This window comes from Pelodiscus sinensis, chromosome 4, assembly GCF_049634645.1.
Source record: "Pelodiscus sinensis isolate JC-2024 chromosome 4, ASM4963464v1, whole genome shotgun sequence".
Taxonomy (NCBI): Eukaryota; Metazoa; Chordata; order Testudines; family Trionychidae; genus Pelodiscus; species Pelodiscus sinensis.
Window position 1 is genome coordinate 103,792,886 of NC_134714.1, and position 21,639 is coordinate 103,814,524.

The 21,639-nt window shown below is 46.6% G+C and overlaps 1 protein-coding gene across 11 annotated transcripts in view; it reads left to right on the top strand.

The window, feature by feature from the left end:
- Positions 1 to 21,639, top strand: part of GALNT18 (polypeptide N-acetylgalactosaminyltransferase 18) — a 938,084-nt gene that overhangs the window by 513,484 nt on the left and 402,961 nt on the right. Inside the window, exons 11-12 of one of the 11 annotated variants that reach the window (XR_012903609.1) lie at positions 2,312 to 2,446; positions 14,942 to 15,399. The exons of 9 other annotated variants lie outside the window; for them this stretch is intronic. The gene's annotated coding sequence lies outside the window, so the exon portion shown is untranslated. Of the gene's footprint in view, positions 1 to 2,311; positions 2,447 to 14,941; positions 15,400 to 21,639 lie in introns of those variants that run through there. One more of the 11 variants, XR_012903608.1, reaches the window with a different exon arrangement.

Consider the following 21,639-nt stretch of genomic DNA (forward strand, 5'->3'; position numbering starts at 1 on the left):
GATATTCCAGAAAAACTCTACTGCATCCAGGGATGCATTTGTTCTTCTGCTTCCTTTAGTGGAAGAGCAAACATGGTCTTTCAGTCACCCCTATATTCCTCTTTCCACGAGGAATAAGGGGGCTTCCAAAAGAAGAGGTTTTTCTGACATTTGGTCCAGTTTGGACAGGCCAAATGTTGGAAAAACCTCTTCCTACAGAAGAACTGGGGAAAAAAGCAGCAGTATAAGGGTTGGGGACCACAAGTGATGTAGAGGAGGAGAATAGAGAGGGCGGGGCTTCAAAGAAGGGTGGGGCTTCACGAAGGGGCGGGGCGGTAGACCTTGGCTTGTTCTGTCATTTAAAAAGTGATCTTGGGTGTAAAAAGGTTGGAGACCACTGCTCTAGAGGGAACCAGCACCAATCACTGGGTACCCACAGAAATCCCAACGGAACAGGGTACCCCAGTTTACAAGTTTTACCTTAAACCACTTTTCTGGTAGAGACTGTCTCCAGATATAGGGACCTGTTTTTAATGATAGAGCTAGATAGTATAATTTTTAGCATAGATACCTAACTACTCACATTTTCTGCACTTACATCTCACAATGGTCATGGTGACCAGCGTGAAACAGGCTTTCGATAGAGAGTTTACATGACATTCCTTTGGTGAATCCAAAGGACTCCTGTCTCCTTGTATGCCCCAGTGACCTCTGCCAGTTTTCATGCAGAGGTCCTTGAGTCACACAGTGTAAAAGAATTAGAGACTGAGCAGGTTAATTTGAAGACAGGTGTAAATAAGAGTTGGATATGGTCTGCAGAACCCTTATTACTAGTGAAGAAACACAAGCAGGTAAGAGTAGTTTGCCTTTCAAATCAATTTACAGTAGAGGTGGTTAGAAAAAAACAGGCTAGAACCCCATCTGGTGTAAATGAGCAGAGCTTCATTCGAGTGTGAGAAGTGAGGATATGCCAACAAGTGGAGCTGTGCCAATTTCTGAGGATCTAGTCCAACCCGTTTGATGTTGCAAACTGAGTAGCAAAGACACTGAACCATTTTTCCAGAATAACAGCCGTTATTCTGGAAAAACAACACTAGTGTCTACACAGCAATTGTGTATTTCAAAAGAAAAGTGAAATAACAGAGGGCTTTTTCTGATGCTGGTAAACCTCATTCCATGAGGAATAAGGCCTCTTCTGAAAAAGGGAATTTTGGAAGAGAGCATGTCTGGACATTGAATAGGAACTTTTTCCAAAATAAGCGGCTTCCAGGAAATCCCATAGGTGCCCTGCTTGCCACTCCATCTACACTCATCTGGACTCTATAGTTCCTGTTCCCCTGGAGCTCTTAAAGCTGCAGATACAAGGGAAAGGGCTTGTGACATGAAGCTGGACCTCACTGCCTCCGGCCAGAGTTCACTGCTACTGCCTTATTTCTAGCCAGAAAGTCCCAGCTCCAAGCTGTGCAATAACTCCCTACCCATCCCAGGGTATGTCTACACTACCCCGCTAGTTCGAACTAGCGGGGTAATGTATGCATACCGCACTTGCTAATGAAGCCCGGGATTTGAATTTCCCGGGCTTCATTAGCATAAGCGGGGAGCCGCCATTTTTAAATCCCCGCTGCTTCGAACCCCGTGTAGCGCGGCTACACGGGGCTCGAACTAGGTAGTTCGGACTAGGGTCCTATTCCGAACTACCGGTACTCCTCGTGAAACGAGGTGTACCGGTAGTTCGGAATAGGCACCCTAGTCCGAACTACCTAGTTCGAGCCCCGTGTAGCCGCGCTACACGGGGTTCGAAGCAGCGGGGATTTAAAAATGGCGGCTCCCCGCTTATGCTAATGAAGCCCGGGAAATTCAAATCCCGGGCTTCATTAGCAAGTGCGGTATGCATACATTACCCTCCTAGTTCGAACTAGGAGGGTAGTGTAGACATACCCCCCGGGAGCACTCACAGGTCACCGAGGAGCCTGCCAGGGGCCAAAAGAGGCGTGCGCCATCCTGGTCTGGGGCAGAGATCCTGGCCTTCATTGAGGTGTGGGGCAATGAGGAGAACTTCCAGGATCTCCACTCCAGATGTTGCAATGCTTCAATCTATGGCTGGATGGCCAAGAGCCTGGTCACAAAGGGCCATACAAGGAAACTTGAGCAGGTCTGGAGCAAGGTCAAGGAGCTCCACCATGCCACACCAGAGCAATTCCCGCTCTGGGACAGAACCTCACTCCTGCCCCCATTTTGAGGACCTGCACTGCATCCTGGGTAGAGGGTGCAGCCCTTTTCTCATTCCTGGTGGTGGATTTGGGGCTGGAAACGCCCGTTGTTGCCTTCTCAGGGATCCCAGTCCACAAGGAGAAGGAAGAGGAGGAGGAGGATGCAGCCAGCACTGTGACCACGCTCACATTGGAGCCGGTATCCCAGGGCCTGGATGTGTCCCATGGATCCTCCGAAGCCAGGGAGGGATCATCAGGTGAGTGCTCTTAGTTTTCTTACATACACAGGGGATGGGGGTGGGTGACGAGGGGTTGGGGTGCGATCGTTACTCAGCCTTCTTGGCCTGGCCATCACACTACAGTCCATGCATATGGATGCCCATGCAGCATCAGAAGGCAGCACTTTAGCACTCCCGGGCTCCTTCTCACAATCTCTGGGGAGGCCAGACACACTTCTGACCCCCGGGGAGGAATTCCCTCCCATCATGAGCCACTGCTGGAAGGAGGCTGGGGACAAGGGCACATGCACTCCCGCACACAGACTCTGGAGTGCCGCACATGGCACAAGAGCATGCCTGTCCATTCGAGACACCACCCACTCCTGGGGACAGTGCTGCTATGCACAGGTGTGTGTGCAGCACCAATGGAAGCCCAGACTGCTCGAGCCCCTTCTGCCAGCCATTGGATCCCAGTGTGGCTGGACTCTTCCCTTGCCTGCTTGTCCATGGTACGTGTTGTGGGGAGGGAAGAGGAGAGCATGGTCCTCTGAAAACATCTGGGCCCCTGTAAGATGGAGCTCACTGTCCAGGCCATTCATGGCCTTGCTTGCTCCCAAGACATCACCTTCCCCTGTTCCAGGAACTGTTGCTTTCACCTCACAGATGAGGTCAAGCCCTCAGAGACAGTGTCTGCATGTATGACTGCACGGGGTCCGAACTAGCCGGCATTTAAAAATGGCGCCGGCCGGCTTCATGAAAATGAAGCCCGGGAAATTCAAACCCCGGGCTTCATTTGCAACTGCAGATGACTACATTACCCCCGCTAGTTCGAACTAGCGGGATAGTGTAGACATACCCAAAGAGGGCAGTGTGATTGCTTGGAGCTCCAGTATTTAGAGGGAGAAAAGACTGGTGAGAGTCTATGGGTTAAGTTTTGAGGTAGAAGCAACAGGGGTGATGTTATGGTTGGTGTCTGCTATAGACCATGGAATCAGACGGATAAGGTTGATGAGGCTTTCTTTGGACAACTGAGAGAAGCTTCCAGATCGCAGGCTCTGGTTTTCATGGGTGACTTTAATTATCCTGACATCTGTTGGGAGACCAATACAGCAGTTCACAGACAATCCAGGAAGTTTTTGGAGCATGTTGGGGATAACTTCTTGGTACAAGTGCTAAAGGAACCGACCATGGGCCATGCACAGCTTGACCTGCTGCTCACAAACAGGGAGGAACTAGTAGGGGAAGTAGAGGTGAGTGACAACCTGGGAAGTAGTGATCATGAGATGGTAAATTTCAGGATCCAGACCAAAGGAAGAAAGGAGAGTAGTAAAATACACACACTGGACTTCAGAAGAGGAGACTTTGACTCCCTCAGGGTATGTCTACACTACCCCGCTAGTTCGAACTAGCGGGGTAATGTAGGCATACCGCACTTGCAAATGAAGCCCGGGATTTGAATTTCCCGGGCTTCATTTGCATAAACTGGGGGCCGCCATTTTTAAATCCCTGCTCGTTCGAACCCTGTGCCGCACGGCTACGCGCTGCATGAACTAGGTAGTTCGGACTAGGCTTTCTAGTCCGAACTACCGTTACTCCTCGTGGAATGAGGAGTAATGGTAGTTCGGACTAGGAAGCCTAGTCCGAACTACCTAGTTCGTGCCGCGTATAGCCGCACGGCACGGGGTTCGAACGAGCAGGGATTTAAAAATGGCAGCGCCCAGTTTATGCAAATGAAGCCCGGGAAATTCAAATCCCGGGCTTCATTTGCAAGTGCGGTATGACTACATTACCCTCCTAGTTCGAACTAGGAGGGTAGTGTAGACATACCCTCAGAGAACTGATGGGTAGGATTCTCTGGAATGTTTACAAGAAGGAGAAAGGATTGCAGGACAGCTGGCAGTATTTTAAAGAAGCTTTATTGAAGGAACAGGAAGAAACCATCCCGATGCACAGCAAGAAAAGCAAATATGGTAGGCGACCAGATTGGCTTACTGGGGACATCCTTGCTGAGCTTAAACACGAAAAGGAAGCTTACAAGAAGTGGAAACTTGGACAGATGACTAGGGAGCTGTATAAAAATATTGCTCGAAAATGCAGGGGAGTTATCAGGAAGGTGAAATCACAATTGGAATTGCAGCTAGCAAGGGTTGTGAAGGATAAAAAGAAAGGTTTCTACAGACATGTTAGCAATAAGAGGGTGATCAGAGAGGGTGTGGGGCCCTTATTGGACGAGGGAGGTAACCTAGTGAGAGAGGATGTGGGAAAAGCTAAAGTACTCAAAGCTTTCTTTGCCTCTGTCTGCACGGAGATTGTCAGCTCCCAGATAAATGCACTAGGCAATGCAGTATGGGGAGGAGGTGGACAGCCCTTGGTGGGGAAAGAACAAGTTAGGAACTATTTAGAAAAGCTAAACATACACAAATCCATGGGCCCAGATTGAATGCATCTGAGGGAACTGAGGCTTTGGCTATTATATTAGAAAACTCATAGTGATTGGGAGAGATCCTGTATAATTGGAAAAAGGCAAATGTAGTGCCCATCTTTAAAAAAGGGAAGAAGGACAATCCAGGGTACTACAGACCAGCCTTACATCAGTCCCCCAAATAATCATGGAAGGGATCCTTAAGGAATCCATTTTGAAGTACTTGGAAGAGGGAAAAGTGATCAGGAATAGTCAGCATGGATTCACAAAGAGCTAGTCGTGCCTGGCCAATCTGATTAGCTTCTGTGATGAGGCTCTGTGGATATGGGAAAGTCAGTGGACTACCTTAACTTTAGCAAAGCTTTTGCTATGGTCTCTCACAATATTCTTGCCAGCAAGTTAAGGAAGTATGGATTTGATAAATGGACTGTAAGATGGATAGAAAGATGGCTAGACTGTCGGGCCCAATAGGTAGTAGGTCAACGGCTTGATGTCAGGTTGGCAGTCGGTTTCTAGCAGAGTACCCCAAGGATCTGTTGTTCTTGGACCGCTTTTGTTTAACATCTTTATTAATGACCTGGATGAAGGGATGGATTGCACCCTCAGCAAGTTCACAGATGACACTAAGCTAGGGGGAGGGGTAGATATGCTAGAGGGCAGGGATAGGGTCCAGAGTGACCTAGACAGATTAGAGGATTGGGCCAAAAGAAATCTGATGAGGTTCAAGGACAAGGACAAGTGTAGAGTCTTGCACTTGGAACGGAAGAATCCCAAGCACTGTTACAGACTGGGGACCGAATGGCTAAGTAGCAGTTCTGCAGAAAAGGGCTTGGGGATTACAGTGGATGAGAAGCTGGATATGAGTCAACAGTGTGCTCTTGTAGCCAAGAAGGCTAATGACATATTGGGGTGCATTAGGAGGAGCATTGCCAGCAGGTCTAGAGAAGTGATTATTCCCCTTTATTTGGCTCTTGTGAGGCCACATCTAGAATATTGTGTCCAGTTCTGGGCCCCGCTGCTATAGAGAAGACGTGGACACATTGGAGAGGGTCCAGTGCAGGGTGACCAAAATGATTAGGGGGCTGGAGCGCATGATCTATGAAGAGAGAATGAAGGATATGGGTTTGTTTAGTCTGCAGAAGAGAAGAGTGAGGGGGGATTTGATAGCAGCCTTCAACTTCCTGAAGGGAGGTTCCAAAGAGGATGGAGAAAGGCTGTTCTCAGTAGTGATGGTTGGCAGAACAAGAAGCAATAGTCTCAAATTACAGTGGGAGAGGTCTAGGTTGTATATTAGGAAAAGCTATTTCCCTTGGTGAAAGCGGCGAGGAGTCCTGTGGCACCTTATAGACTAACTGAAGTGTTGGAGCATAAGCTTTCATGGGCAAAGACCCACTTCGTCAGATGCATGTAGTGGAAATTTCCAGAGGCAGGAATAAATATGCAGGCCAGAATCAGGCTGGAGATGACAAGATGGATCCAATCAGGGAGGATGAGGCCCACTTCTAGTAGCTGATCTGGAGGTGTGAATTCCAAGAGAGGAGAAGCTGCTTTTGTAGTTAGCAAGCCATTCACAGTCTTTGTTTAACCCAGAGCTGATTGTGTCAAACTTGATGAACTGTAGCTCAGCAGTTTCTCTTTGTAGAAACAGTCCGTTGTAGATTCCAGTGGAGAGAGAGGGCCACCCACAGATTACTTGGCTTTAATCTCTTCCAATATCGATCACCATCAAAAATCCCTTCTCCTTCCACGTTGCGGGGCCGGAGTCCGCACTCAGGCCCCGGAGGCCGAACCCGGAGCCAGCCAGGCCCCGCAACGTGCCTCCCGTGGGTTTCAAAACACGTTGCGGGGCCTGGCTGGATGACCTCCTGAGGTCTCTTCCAGCTCTATGATTCTATGACCCCCATGGGCTCAGGAGTTAATTACAAAAGAGAGAAAAACCCCAGTTCTAACAGCACAGACATCAGATCCAAAGTTCCACAACAGAAAATAATAAAACCTGACAGATTTATCTGGACTTTACCCTACATTATGAAGAGTCTTTTTCTTGGAGAAAAAGTCTTCTGTCTCCCTCAGTATCTAGACAGCAAACTCTGGCTCAGAGACGAAGGAGGAAAAATACAAAAAGTCTTTTGTCTCTGTTTGAAATCCCTACGGGTATGTCTACACTACCCTCCTAGTTCGAACTAGGAGGGTAATGTATGCATACCGCACTTGCTAATGAAGCCCGGGATTTGAATTTCCCGGGCTTCATTAGCATAAGCGGGGAGCCGCCATTTTTAAATCCCCGCTGCTTCGAACCCCGTGTAGCGCGGCTACACGGGGCTCGAACTAGGTAGTTCGGACTAGGGTACCTATTCCGAACTACCGGTACTCCTCGTTTCACTCCGGAATAGGAATAGGACCCTAGTCCGAACTACCTAGTTCGAGCCCCGTGTAGCCGCGCTACACGGGGTTCGAAGCAGCGGGGATTTAAAAATGGCGGCTCCCCGCTTATGCTAATGAAGCCCGGGAAATTCAAATCCCGGGCTTCATTAGCAAGTGCGGTATGCATACATTACCCCGCTAGTTCGAACTAGCGGGGTAGTGTAGACATACCCTACCTGCATTTCTATTGGCTGACTGCTACCTGGCTAGGTACAGTTAATCGCTTATCCCCAGGCTCCTGGCCAACCCTCATGGTTATGACAGGGTGGCTGCAGAGCCCCAGACATGGTGCTGATGGCCAGGGCTCTGGGGCCTACAAGGGAGCTCTTGGGCCCAACGGCTGGGATCCTGTGGCTGACAGCAGAGTCTGCGGGGCCAATGACTGAAACACCCAGAGGGGCCAGAATCTGGGACCCGTGGAGCTGGTGTTCCAGACCCTGGCTGTAGTGGGATCCTAGGTACAAGCTGACATCTGGAACCCCAGCATACGATGCAAAATCTGGGGGGAGGAGTGCTGCAGTACTTGCTGCACCTCAACTTCCTGCATCTAGGTGTGTCTATAAACAATGGTTTTCACCATGCATCTAACTAAAAATAGAAATACTATGTGACTTATGTAATCAGTCCCTCACCACAAATGACAAATAATAATTGGTGCAAGTAAACAGCCATAAAGGGTGAAAATTATTCATATGAATTGTTCATCAGACAATTATGTAGAGCAATAATTATATAAAAATTGAAGTTATTATCTAACAGATTGGCAAACAGAGAGAAGGGCTAAATTTGTCTGATAATTTATTTTCAGGAATAAATTACAATTCATGTATTAGTAATGTATCTCTAAAACTGAGCAAATTGAATCTCAAGTTATCGAGAGACAATAAACATAGAACCACCACAATAGTGTTTTATGGAAACTTATATTAGTAAGTTCATTCTGTTATTAAATATTTGCTTTAAATACCTGATTTTAATGAATTCACATTGTCTCACCAATCTTCTGCACAAAGGCTCTTAGAAGTAATGTTGTAGACATTGGCATGACAAGTGATTGGAGCAGAATCATGTTTACTAGGAAGCAACCAGAGACACTAATCTCTGCAAGGGCAGCTTTTCCTTCTGTGTGCAATGCTTAAATTTGGACGCATGGCATACCAATTGGCATGGATTGAGAGGCCCATTTTCTACATTGCTAATACATGAATTGTAATTGTGCCCTTTCTTTATGTTCTGACCTTTCATTATACCTTTCCATTAGTATCAAAATAGGAACATGTTCAGCTAAGACAGTGGTCCCCAACCATTTGGGGTTGCCGGGCGCCAGGGGGCGTGGCCGTTTGCCCGCCGGGTGCCCGGGGGGCGGGGCCCCCCCGAGCGGGGCCCCCCCCCCATAGCTGCATTCCCGGGGCCGGGGCCGGTGCTGGCACTCTCCCCCCCCCTTCTCCCAAGCGCCGCGCGTCCGGGGCCGGCGCTGGCGCTCTCTCCCAAGCGCTGCGTGCCCGGGGCCGGCGCTGGCGCTCTCCCCCACCTCCCCCAAGCGCCGCGCGCCCAGGGCCGGCACTGGCGCTCTCTCCCCTCCCTCCCCCATGCGCTGCGGGGGTCCATCCGCGGCGCCCCAGGGGCCGGTGCTTACCGTGCGCCACGTGCCTGGGGCCGGCTCCGGCACCACGCATGCACCACGTGCCTGGGGCCAGGCCAGCCCTGAGCACTTGGTGGGCACAGACAAATGCCCCCGCGGGCGCCATGGCGCCCGCGGGCACCGTGTTGGGGACCACGGAGCTAAGATCTCATTCTTACCAGGATTCTTTCATTTGATACCCACTGCGTGCCAGGGTATTGCTGTCAGGGCAAGCATGAGAGACAAAGAACTGCTAATATTGAAGAAAAGCTTATAGCTTTGATGGTTTAGGTTCTTGGCTGACTTATAAAAGAACATGCATTCCTTTCTCCGCTATCTGAAGAATTGCTGAGTGCCTGTGAACTTCCTTAGCCCAAGGGCAATAAAAAACCCCTTGTGGGGAAAAAGCAATATCTGTAGAATCCCCAGGTCACTTGTAGCTTAGCAATAGAACCAAGTTCCCATTACAACATTCGGCTTCAAGATAAAACATGTATGCATTACAAGCCTACATTTTCCTAACGAAGTGGTCTGCTTCTGCTGCAGTGAATTTAACACTTGTTTTGCCACTGATTTCAGTGAGAGTCCAACTAGGTTGACTATCATATGAACATCTGCAGATTTGTATTGAAGACTAATCTTCAAATGTTCAGTCTTGAAATATCAGTCCCACAGGGTATGTCTACATTAGCTCGTTAATTTGAGCTAGGTAGGCAAATCAGGCAACCGGAGTTGCAAATGAAGCCCGGGATTTAAGTATCCCGGGCTTTACTTGCATGTTCCTGTCTGGCTGCCATTTTTAAATCCCACTTAGTTCGAACGAACTGCCCGCGGCTACACGCGGCAGTTTAAAGTTAATCTGAACTAAGTCCTTAGTTCGGATTAACTGTTACACCTCGTGTAGCCACGGGCAGTCAGTTCGAACTAAGGGGATTTTAAAATGGCGCCCACCTGGAAACATGCAAATGAAGCCCAGGATATTTAAATCCTGGGCTTCATTTGCAAGTTCGAATGCCTACATTAGCCACCCTAGTTTGAACTAGGGAGCTAGTGTAGACATACTCCCATAGAGGAGAAAATCCCACTAAAGTTTCTCAGAAAGAATTTTCTAAGGAACTATATAGGGCCCAACAGCTGAATTCATAACTGTCACCTGTAAATCAGCTTTTAGGCCTTATCTATGACATTGACTATTTTCAGGAAAATGATACACTTTTATCATTTGCAAATGAGACCAATTAGTCACACACTGTACAATATCCTTCTCTTGAGCATGGCTTTACATTGTTTTGACAAAATAAATACATGCCAGTTTTGGTTGTGAGAATTCTGCTCAAAATAATATGCAGAAGGCAGAGCAGCTTATAACAGCTATTAGTGCTGCATCACTGTGAAATGAGTTTCAAATTTCAAATTGAAGTGTGTGTATGACTGGCTCCACACTTTCAAAAGATGCCGAAGCCTACAGAGAGTTTCTTGAGTTTGTTGTTGGCAATCATATGATTTATTCCTGTTTTCATTGTATGTATGGAGTTACATAACATATATACAGACTGCTTTACAGTAGGGCTACGTCTACACTGGCCCCTTTTCCGAAAGGGGCATGGTAATTTTCCAGGTCGTAATAGGGAAATCCTACTTTGAAGTAGGAATAAGAGATCCTCCGGAAAAGGGCTTTTTTCCGGAGGATCGGGGCCAGTGTAGACGCTCTTTTCCGGCTTTTCTAAAAGCCGGAAAAAAGCGGTGGACATTTTTATTTAAATGCCACGGGGGATATTTAAATCCCCCACGGATTTCCCTATTACGACCTGGAAAATTACCATGCCCCTTTCGGAAAAGGGGCCAGTGTAGATGTAGCCTAGATGTACTGCATTAAAAACATTAACCAGTCCTTGTTCCAAAGAACATATGGTCTCATGGCACAATGCATACTAAAGCATTACTATACAGAGAAAGCAAAAGGCTGCTGCATGGTGTCCCTGTAACTCTCATTCCATGAGGATTAAAGGATTTGTCGGAGTAGTGCCTTATTTTCAGATGACGTACCCTTAGTGTGACCTTCTGAATTCTTTGTTTATATATTCATTCTACCTGAGCAAATTCCTGGGCAAGGGGGAGCAGGGTGGAGTAGATTAGGAGCATATCTTGATAATTTTCTCATGCATAATAAATGTAATGAAGGAAAGGGAAAGTTGGTAGTGATTAATAAAAATCTGAAGTTAGAAATCTATAAAATTAGTGGGGGAAGCAAAGGGACACAAGTAGGAGTCTATGGTCCACAGTATTAAAGACAATAGTCATTTTTAAAAATATATATAATAGTAACAAAAATAATCCTGAAAAAGTTGATTAGTTCATTAGTAAATCAAAATGTTAAAATTATCAATAGTAATGCAGAAAAGGCAGAAGTGCTCAGTAAATATTCCTGTTCTGCTTATGGGAATAAAACAGATGCTAAAGTTTTATCATGTGGCAATGAAAACATTCTTTCCATTCCACTAGTATCTCTGACGAATGTTAAATGAAGCTACTAATGTTAGTTTTAAATCAGTATTGCCAAATAACTTGTATCCAAATGTTTCTTACGTGGCTAAGGAGTTATCTGAACGGTTAGGGCATGTCTAAACTACATGGCTCCGTCGACAGAGCTATGTAGATTAGTTTATTCGGCAAAGGGAAATGAATCGCTGCTCCATTTAAATCAAAATTGTTTCATGAGGCATAAAGGATCTGCCAGTGAAGGTTTCTGGGGTCGGCAGATCCCCATCTAGACTGCCGCGCTGTGCCAACAAGCAGCTGATCGGCACAGCGTGGCGGCCATTTTTATTTAAATGAAGCGGCGATTATTTAAATCGCCACTTAATTTCCCTTTGCTGTCCTGCCTAATCTATATGGCTCTGTTGATGGAGCCATGTAGTTTACACACACCCTTAATGTTGCTTCTCAATAAGTCTTGGAGGACTAGGTGAAGTAACAGAGGGCTGAAAGAAAACAAATATGCCAATTTTTAAAAGGGTAAATGAGATGATCTGAGTAATTATAGTAATTATTTTTATTTCTTGATTAATCAAGTCTTGTATCAGTCATCCATTTATCTGGCCTAGGATCCCTCGCTGCCCAACACCTCCACCTGTGTGTGTCTAGGGAAAAATAATAGCACTCGCCTGATCATAGAATCATAGAATACTAGGACTGGAAGGGACCTCGAGAGGTCATTGAGTCCAGTCCCCTGCCCTAGTGGCAGGACCAGATACTGTCTAGACCATCCCTGATAGACATTTATCTAACCTATTCTTAAATATCTCCACAGATGGAGATTCCACAACCTCCCTGGGCAATTTATTCCAGTGTTTGACTACCCTGACAGTTAGGAAGTTTTTCCTAATGTCCAACCTAAACCTCCATTGCTGCAGTTTAAGCCCATTGCTTCTTGTTTTATCCCCAGAGGCCAAGATGAACAAATTTTCTCCCTCCTCCTTATGACACCTTTTTAGATATCTGAAAACTGCTATCATGTCCCCCCTTAATCTTCTCTTTTCTAAACTAAACAAACCTAATTCCTTCAGCCTTCCGTCATAGGTCATGTTCTCTACACCTTTAATCATTCTCGTTGCTTTTCTCTGGACCCTCTCCAATTTCTCCACATCTTTCTTGAAATGCGGTGCCCAGAACTGAACACAATACTCCAATTGAGGCCTAACCAGCGCAGAGTAGAGAGGAAGAATGACTTCTTGTGTCTTGCTCACAACACACCTGTTAATGCATTCCAGAATCATGTTTGCTTTCTTTGCAACAGCATCACACTGCTAACTCATATTCAACTTGTGGTCCACTATAACCCTTAGATCCCTTTCTGCCGTACTCCTTGCTAGACAGTCGCTTCCCATTCTGTATGTATGAAACTGAATCGGCCCAATGCCGGCTCTGCATCTTATAGTAGCACCATCTAAGTTGTATTTACCTAGTTTATTGATAAGAATATCATGCTAGACTGTATCAAACGCCTTACTAAAGTCTAGGTATACCACATCCACTGCTTCTCCCTTATCCACAAGACTCGTTATCCTATTAAAGAAAGCTATCAGATTGGTTTGACATGATTTGTTCTTTACAAATCCATGCTGGCTGTTCCCTATCACCTTGCCACTTTCCAAGTGTTTACAGATGATTTCCTTAATTACTTGCTCCATTATCTTCCCTGGCGCAGAAGTTAAACTAACTGGTCTGTAGTTTCCTGGGTTGTTCTTATTTCCCTTTTTATAGATGGGCACTATATTTGCCCTTTTCCAATCCTCTGGAATCTCTCCTGTCTCCCATGATTTTCCAAAGATGATAGCTAGAGGCTCAGATACCTCCTCTATCAGCTCCTTGAGTATCCACTTCAGCATGGATTTATGGAAAATACCTGGTGTCAAACTAACAATTAATATTATTTTAATGTGATTGCAAAGTTTGATTGTTAAAGGTAATGCTTATATAATAGAGTTGCACTTCTTTAAGGTTTTGACTTAGTGCCATATGATATTTTGATTAAAAAAATAGTATAAAGTTAAGATGGCATACATTAAATGGATTAATAACTGGATAACTGATAGGTCACAAAATTTAATTGTAAATGGGGAATCATCATCAAGTGAGTGTTTTTCCAGTGCACTACCTCAGGGATCAGTTTTTGGCCCTCTGCTATTTCTCTCTCTCTCAGCGATCACTGGATAATGAGTAGGACATCTTCCTGTCACCCTCCTATTTGTGGATCCATAAATGGCTGACCAGCCCAATTCTGCAGCCGCAGATCTTATTGCAGAAGGTGCTGGTGGCTATTGGAGGGACTCGGCAATTTTTGCAGATCTTTTCGCCTTCTCAACTGCGCTGCGGTGGGACCTCTCAAATTGCGCTACCCCCTCACAAATTACCACTTTCCTCTGGGGACAGTCCTGGGCAAGATTCTCCCAAGTGTCAACACCGATGCCACACTTTTACATGTTTGCCTTCAACATGTCCTTAAATCACTTCCTTTGGTCCCCTATGCTCCTCCATCCTTTCTTCAGTTCAAAAAGCAGAATCTGTTTTGGGAGACGCTGATCAGGGGGTGTTTTTACATTTACATTACGTTGTGATGTAATGGGGGTGTTTTTACATTCACTCTCTGCAGTATTGTGCTCTGTGTGTGTGTGTGTGTACATGTACCTTAGTTTTCCCCCCACTACAGCACTCCCTGCATGAGGGGAGATAGGCCGAGCATGACTCATTCTAGATGTGTATTGGGCTCAGACACCTGAGGACCAGACATAGGAAATAACAACTGCTGCCTGGGAAGGGAGACAAAGGATAGGAGGGGCTGACTCCAGGGCCTGTGGGAAGAGTCAGTCTCATCTGGGCTAGGAGGGGAGAAAGGGCTTAGAGCAGGAAAAGAGGGGAGAAGGATCCCGGGCCTCTTCTACCCAAAATTTATAATGCTGTCTGCTTTTTGTACCTGTGCTAACATTGATCCAGTGCTATGCTGTGTCCCTGTGAACCAATAAAACTTCTGGCTGAGAGTCACATCTAACTGCAAATAGGGGTGCAGGGACAGGGACCCCCCCCCCCCCATAGAAGTGACCAGTCCAGTGAAGTTGTTGGTAGATGATGATAGCTTCAATGCTGGTCATGTTCAACTCTTCCAGGATAATAGTGTTTATGCACCTGTCCTCCCAAGGGATATTTAGGATTCTCCTGAGGCAGCATTGATGATATTGTTCAAGTGCCTTCAGACAACCTGTGTTGTCCAGGTTTCACATACGTACAGCAGTGTTGGAACAACAACTGTGCAGTACACATGGAGCTTTGTCTTGGCATTGATGCTGCAGTTCTCAAAGACCCTTCATCTTAGGTGGGCAAAATCAGAGCTTGCGCAGCTCAGACAATGCTGGATTTCAGCATCAATGTCGACTTTGGTGGAGAGATGACTTCCAAGATACGGGAAATGCTCCACATTTTCCAGCAGTTCTCCATTGAATTTAATACATGGTACATGAGATTGTTCTGTAGGTAAAGGTTGATGACGCACTTTGGTCTTTTTGATTTTCAGTGTGAGGCTGAGATTCTTGTACACTTCAGGTCGGAAGAGCTACAGAGGAAAGAGCAGAAACCATATTGTCATCTGCACACTGGAGCTCCATGATCAAAGTCATCGAGGTCTTACTTTTGGCCTTCAGTCTCCTGAGGTTGAAAAGCTTCCCATTCATTCTGTAGACAATCTTCACGGCATTTGGGAGCTTGTCATCAATGAGATGGAGGGTCATGGCGATGAAGATGCAGAACAGCGCTGGGGCATTGATGCAGCCCAATTTGACTCCTGTTTTGATCTCAAAGGGGGTTGCTTCAGGATCTGTTGTTACTCAGCACTGTGGCAGACATATTCTCATGAAGCAGGCTAAGGATGCTCATGAATTTTCGGGGGCAACCCATCTTTGGGTACGTCTACACTACATGGCTCCGTCGACGGAGCCATGTATATTTGTTTATTGGGCAAAGGGAAATGAAGCGGAGATTTAAATAATCGCCGCTTCATTTAAATTTACATGGCTGCCGCGCTGAGCCAACAAACAGCTCATCAGCTGTTTGTCAGCTCAGCGTGCTAGTCTGGACGCTCCCCTGCCGCCATCAAAGCCCTTTGTCGGCAGCCCCGGTAAACCTCATCCCACGAGGAATAATGGGGCTGCAGACAAAGGGCTTTGATGTAGGCAGGGGAGCATCCAGACTAGCACGCTGAGCCGACAAACAGCTGATCAGCTGTTTGTCGGCTCAGCGCGGCAGCCATGTAAATTTAAATGAAGCAGCGATTATTTAAATCGCCGCTTAATTTCCCTTTGCCTACAACCCTCATCTACATGGCTCCATCGATGGAGCCATGTAGTCTAGACACAGCCTTTGAGAGGATGGTCCACAGGGCACTACAATTGATTGAATCAAATGCCTTGATCAGGTTGATGAAACTCATTTATAAGGCTTGATTTTGTTTGCGACATTTTTCTTGCAATTGCTGAGCAGTGAAGATCATGTCCACTGTTCCTCATAATGGTCAGAAGCCACACTGGGATTCTGGAAAAATTTCTTCTGAGAGTGGCAGTAGTTGATTGGCAAGGAGTCGAGCTAAGATTTTCCCTGCCGTTGCCAAGAGGGAGATGCTGCAATAGTTTCCCTAGTCCAATTCGTCACACTTCTTGAAGAGACTGACGATCAGTGTGTCTCTGAACTATCGCAATATCTGCTCCTTATTCCAGATCTTGAGAATCAGGAAACTGAGTTGTTTGTTGAGCTCTGGCCCTCCTTCTTTGAAGTCTTCGGCATGGATTCCGTCTAGTCCAGTTGCCTTGTTACTCTTCATCACTTTGATGGCAGCTTAGATCTCATTCAGGGTGGGAAATACTGCAATATTGTCCCTAGGTGGTTACTGAGGGATTCGGTCAAGGGATTCTGGTCAAGGGGTGATTCAGGAGCTTGTAAAAGTGCTCCCTGCAGTGAGAAGCAATGGCTTGATTATCTTTCAAGAGCTGAGTACCATTCTTTGATCTCGGGGGATTAATTCCATGATTTCTCGGTCCATAACCAGCTTTGGTGGCATTGAAGAAACCTCCCATATCATTGATATCTACTAGATGCTGGAGCTTTCATGCCTTCTTGGTCCACCATTGATTTTTCAGAGTCTTTGTTTCACTTTGGACTTCTTCCTTGGTCTTGGTATGCTTTCTCTCTTCATTGTGCAGTTGATGTCACTTTGCCAGGCCCTGAAGGCTTTCCTTTTAACCTCAATCAGGCGTTCAGTTTCCACATCATTCTCATCAAACCAGTCCTGATGCTTCCTGGACTGGAGGCCAATGATTTCTTTAAAAGCTCCAATGATCCAATGATGGCATTTTTCAATTGACAGCAGTGTTCTTCCATGTCTTCCAGGTGTACTGCTGGAAGCTTTCTTTGGAGCACAATATGGAAGTGATTTCATTTGTGGGGCCCTTCAAGCCTCATACGTTGATCTTTAGTTGGATTAGTTTCTTCTGAGTTGTCCATTTGGTGACAATCCTAATCGCCATCGTGGATTGGATGAGGCACTTATCGGTCCAGCAGTCATCAGCGCTAATCATTGCATGCATGAGAAGGACATCACGATGATCCCAAGAGCGGACAATGACAATCTATAAGGGTATGTCTACACTACCCCACTAGTTTGAACTAGCGGGGTAATGTAGGCATACCGCACTTGCAAATGAAGCCCGGGATTTGAATTTCCCGGGCTTCATTTGCATAAACTGGGCGCCACCATTTTAAAATCTCTGCTCGTTCGAACCCCGTGCCGCGCGGCTACACGCGGCACAAACTAGTTAGTTCGAACTAGGAGGGTAATATAGACATACCCTAAGGTGCCAGTGCTTCGATCAAGGATGTTGCCCTGAGGTCTAAAATTTCTTCTTCTGGTGGGAGAGGGCATTCATGGTGACATGCTCATGTTCCGTGCATTTCATAAGGAGGCAATCTCCATTGGAGTTTCTATTGCCGACTCCTTCTTTTCCAGTGGTGATCTGCCAGAGGTCTGCATCTCTTCCAACCCTGCCATTGAAATCTCCCAAAAGAGTAATTTTGTCTTCTTTGGGGATGTCTTTCAAGACTGTGTTCAGCTGAGTGTAAAACTTCTCCTTCATGTCATCTTCGGCATCTAAAGTTGGTGCATAAGCACTCATGACAGTTGCCTGTTGGTTTTTGGCAAGCTTCAAGTGAAGAATCATGACACACTCATTGATGCCGATGGGGACTTTAAATAGGATCTTTGTCAGTTCATTCTTGATGGCAAATCCTACGCCATGAATTTGTTTTTCTTACTTTGGTGTTCCTTTCCAGAAAAAGGTGTACTCTCCACCTTCTTCTCTTAGCTGTCCTTCTCCTGGTCTACACGTTTCTGCTAGGGCACCTATGTCAATATTAAATCTTCAGAGCTTGCGGGCGATAATTGCCGTGCATCTTTCAGGTCATTCACTGTCTGGATTGTCCATTAAAGTGTGAATATTCCATGTTCCAAAATTTAACCTTCGATTTTGACTACGTAGAGGTGAATCCACTGGACAGTTGAGGTGGACTATGTTTAGGGTATCTTGTCTAGCCCTCTCCCCATACAGAGTGAGCAAAGAAGATCCTAAATAGGGCTGCTCTGTTGTGAATGCAGCTGCTGGGTCGTTCTACCACCTCAGTCCTCAAAACACAATGACTGATACACTACGTGATAGTCCATGACTAAAAGCTTCCAGATTTCACAATCTTGCTCCCGTCACTATTCACCAGTCACCGGAGGGCATAAGCTTAGGAGAGTAGTGCATAGGATGACACTTGTCCATGACTTCTTTTAAGTGGGGGGACTGTTGCACTGCCACCATCACACGATCCTTGATGCATAGAAGGATCCACGGTGAGTCTTCTGTTCACTGCAGATATCATCCGCCTTTATAGCCATTGTAGCATTACCCTTGCTATCCTCTGCCTGCTCTGCCACTGAGGACTTTTAGGATCATTCTTTGTCTGGTCCCTCCCCCTTGACCTTGCCACCATGTGTGACCCTAGCAGGACTACAAGATTCCCTACAGCAGTGCTCTTGGGTTCATAGGAACGTCCAAGCCCACTCGCCACAACCAGGTGACAATCTGGAAAGTAAGCCTCTGTTGTTTAATTAAGCTAATTCGAAATAACACATCTATACACAAAAACTATTTTGAAATATCGTTTTGCTATTTCGAAATAGCACATCCACACTGAGTGGACCCTGAACTAAAGTTAAGGCTGAGCAGAACCAGTGCCGGCAGGGCATCAGGTTGGGACTTAGTGTGTGGGGCTGCTGCCTGAGGCTAACTGAGCTCCGTGCTTAAAGGGACCCTACGCACACTCCGGACAGACAGTTCTCAGGGTTCCTGCTTGCTTGTCTACCTCGATGAGGGACAGCAAAGCAGTCCTATCTTGGATTTCCCTGAGTGCCCACTCTCGGGACACCACAGCACTTGGCCACATGGAGCCAGAGCTGCCACTGGGCATGCCGGTGCGTCTCATCGGGTCATTGCTATCAGACCGGCTGCACTTGCTGCAGGCTGCCATCCGGGGGGTCCATTGGGGGGCTGTCAGGATCCAGGAGGCCCTGAGGGAGAGTTTGCACCCCGAGGAGCCCTCAGAGCCTCCCCGGTCCTCCCCACCGGGGGCTCATGCCCAGTCTTCCCTCACATCCTTCCACTTACCCCTCCTAGCCCCCTTTCCTGATGTCAAATAAAAGACACGTGTGTTCAAAAATAGAAACTGGGTTTATTGAACAAAACTGGGGGGGATGGACTTCGGGGGAGACTGGAAAAAGGAGGTGGGAGAGGGGAAAGGAGAGGATGAAAGAGGGGAGGGGGAAACCTGGGAGGAGGGAGCAGGAAGGGGGAAGCAAGGGGAAGAAGGGGAAGGACTCAAGGTTGGGGGTCTCACCGGACCAACCTGACTTTCATGCAGTCCTGCTCCTGTATTCGCATGTGGCCTTTGGTGGCCAGGCTGGCAGCTATCCTACCATAGACGTCCGTGTTCTTCCGTCTAGGGCTGAGATCATGGAAGTTGGGGGCACCTCCCCCAAACCTGAATAAGGACCAGGAAGATGTCTGCCTTCTCCAGCCCCCTGTCAGGCTCCTGGGAGCTGGCAGACTGCTCCTTGGGAGCGGTGGAGGGCTGGCTGCCAGTGGCTTGCTGGCTCATGTTTTGGGACCACTGGGTCAGGGGCCCTGGTGGCCACTACTGGCTCTGGGCTGGCAGGCTTGGAGCTGGCACAGGCACTGTGGCCAGGGTCTATCCCTTTAATGTCTCTGGGACTGGGGGAGAGGAGAGTAAGTTTTCCTGGTTGTGCCCAGAGTGGCCACCAGGTCTCCCTGGGAAGGGCTGGAGGCCCCCTATTTCAAATTAAGTGTCTACACAGCACTTAATTCGAAATAGCTATTTCAAATTTGGTGTTACTCCTCGTAGAATGAGGTTTACCAAATTCGAAATAAGGGCTCCACTATTTTGAATTAATTTCAAAATAGAGGTTTGCCTGTGTAGATGCTATTCAAGTTAATTCGAAATAACTGCTGTTATTTCAAATTAACTTTGTAGTGTAGACATACCCTTAGAGTCATAGACTCAAAGAGCTCAATCTGTTTGGAGTGACTTGATTGCTGTCTATAGTTATCTACATGGAGAACAAATATTTAATATTGGAGTCTTCAGAGTAGCAGAGGAAGTTATAACATGATCAAATGGCTGGAAGTTGAAGATTCAACAAATTCAGATTGAACATAAGGCACACAATTTTAACATTGGTGGTAATTAACCTTGGGAACTACTTAGTAAGGTTCCTACTAGCTTCTCCATTACTGACCATTTTAAAATCAAGAGTGGATATTTTTCTATAAGATATACTCTCAGGAGTTATTGGAGGGGAGTTCTTTGCCCTGTGTTATACAATAGGTAAAACTAACACCAAGGTAATGTTAAAGAAATCTGAAGTAGATCTTGTGGTGAATCAATATGAAAAGACTGTAATCATTGTGTGTTCAGTCTCACATAGTATGTTTCTTCACTGCAGTATTTTTTAAGCTGTTTTCTTCTTTAAACTTAATATTATAACAAAAAATGAGCATAGGACTGAAGTCCATACTGTAACTCAGGCAGAGACCACAGTGACAATTTTGCTTGAGTGAAGACTACACGTTTATTGATTCTGCTACAGGTATCATCTTCCTCAACTGCCCCCACCTGCCTCTTCCCTTAAATCTCCATTGTGTCTCACCTCTTTCTGCCCTTTCTCCAAACCAACATCCTCTGTCACCCTTCCTGCATGACTCAAGCTCCATTATGCCTCTTCCTACCCACTTTCTTGAGAGACTCTCTTCCAAGCCTTATCCCCTCTCTTCCCAGAGCCTCCTGCATGCCGCAAAACAGATGATTGTGGGCAGTTAATGAGAGGGGCCATCAGTGGGTTGCTGCAGTCTCAGAGCCCCTATGGAGTCAGCATCTATGGATCCCACTGTGTATTTATCTGTTCACACTCAGATATTGAGGTAGCAATACTGAGGCCAACTGAGCTCTCTCTGGGCTCTGTTTCCACAGGATTGTTTGTATTCAAGAGAATCATAGAATCATAGGGCTGGAAGAGACCTCAGGAGGTCATCAAGTCCAGCCTACTGCCCAAAGCAGGACCAATCCCAACTAAATCAACCCAGCCACGGCTTTGTCAAGCCGACACTTAAGAACCTCTAAGGATGGAAATTCCACCACCTCCCTAGGTAACCCATTCCAGGGCTTCACCACTCTCCTAGTGAAATAGTTGTTCTTAATATCCAACGTAGACCTCCCGCACTGTAACTTGAGACCATTGCTCCTTGTTCTGCCATCTGTCACTACTGTGAACAGCCTTTCTCCGTCCTCTTTGGAACCGCCCTTCAGGACGTTGAAGGCTGCTATCAAATCCCCCCTTGTTCTTTCCTTCTGCAGAGTAAACAAGCCCAAATCCCTCTGGGTATGTCTACACTACCCTCCTAATTCGAAATAGGAGGGTAATGTAGGCATACCGCAATTGCAAATGAAGCCCGGGATTTGAATTTTCCGGGCTTCATTTGCATAAGCGGGGCTCCGCCATTTTTAAATCCCCACTCGTTCGAACCCTGTGCCGCGCAGCTACACGCGGCACGAACTAGGTAGTTCGAACTAGGCTTCCTAGTCCGAACTACCTTTACTTCTCGTGGAATG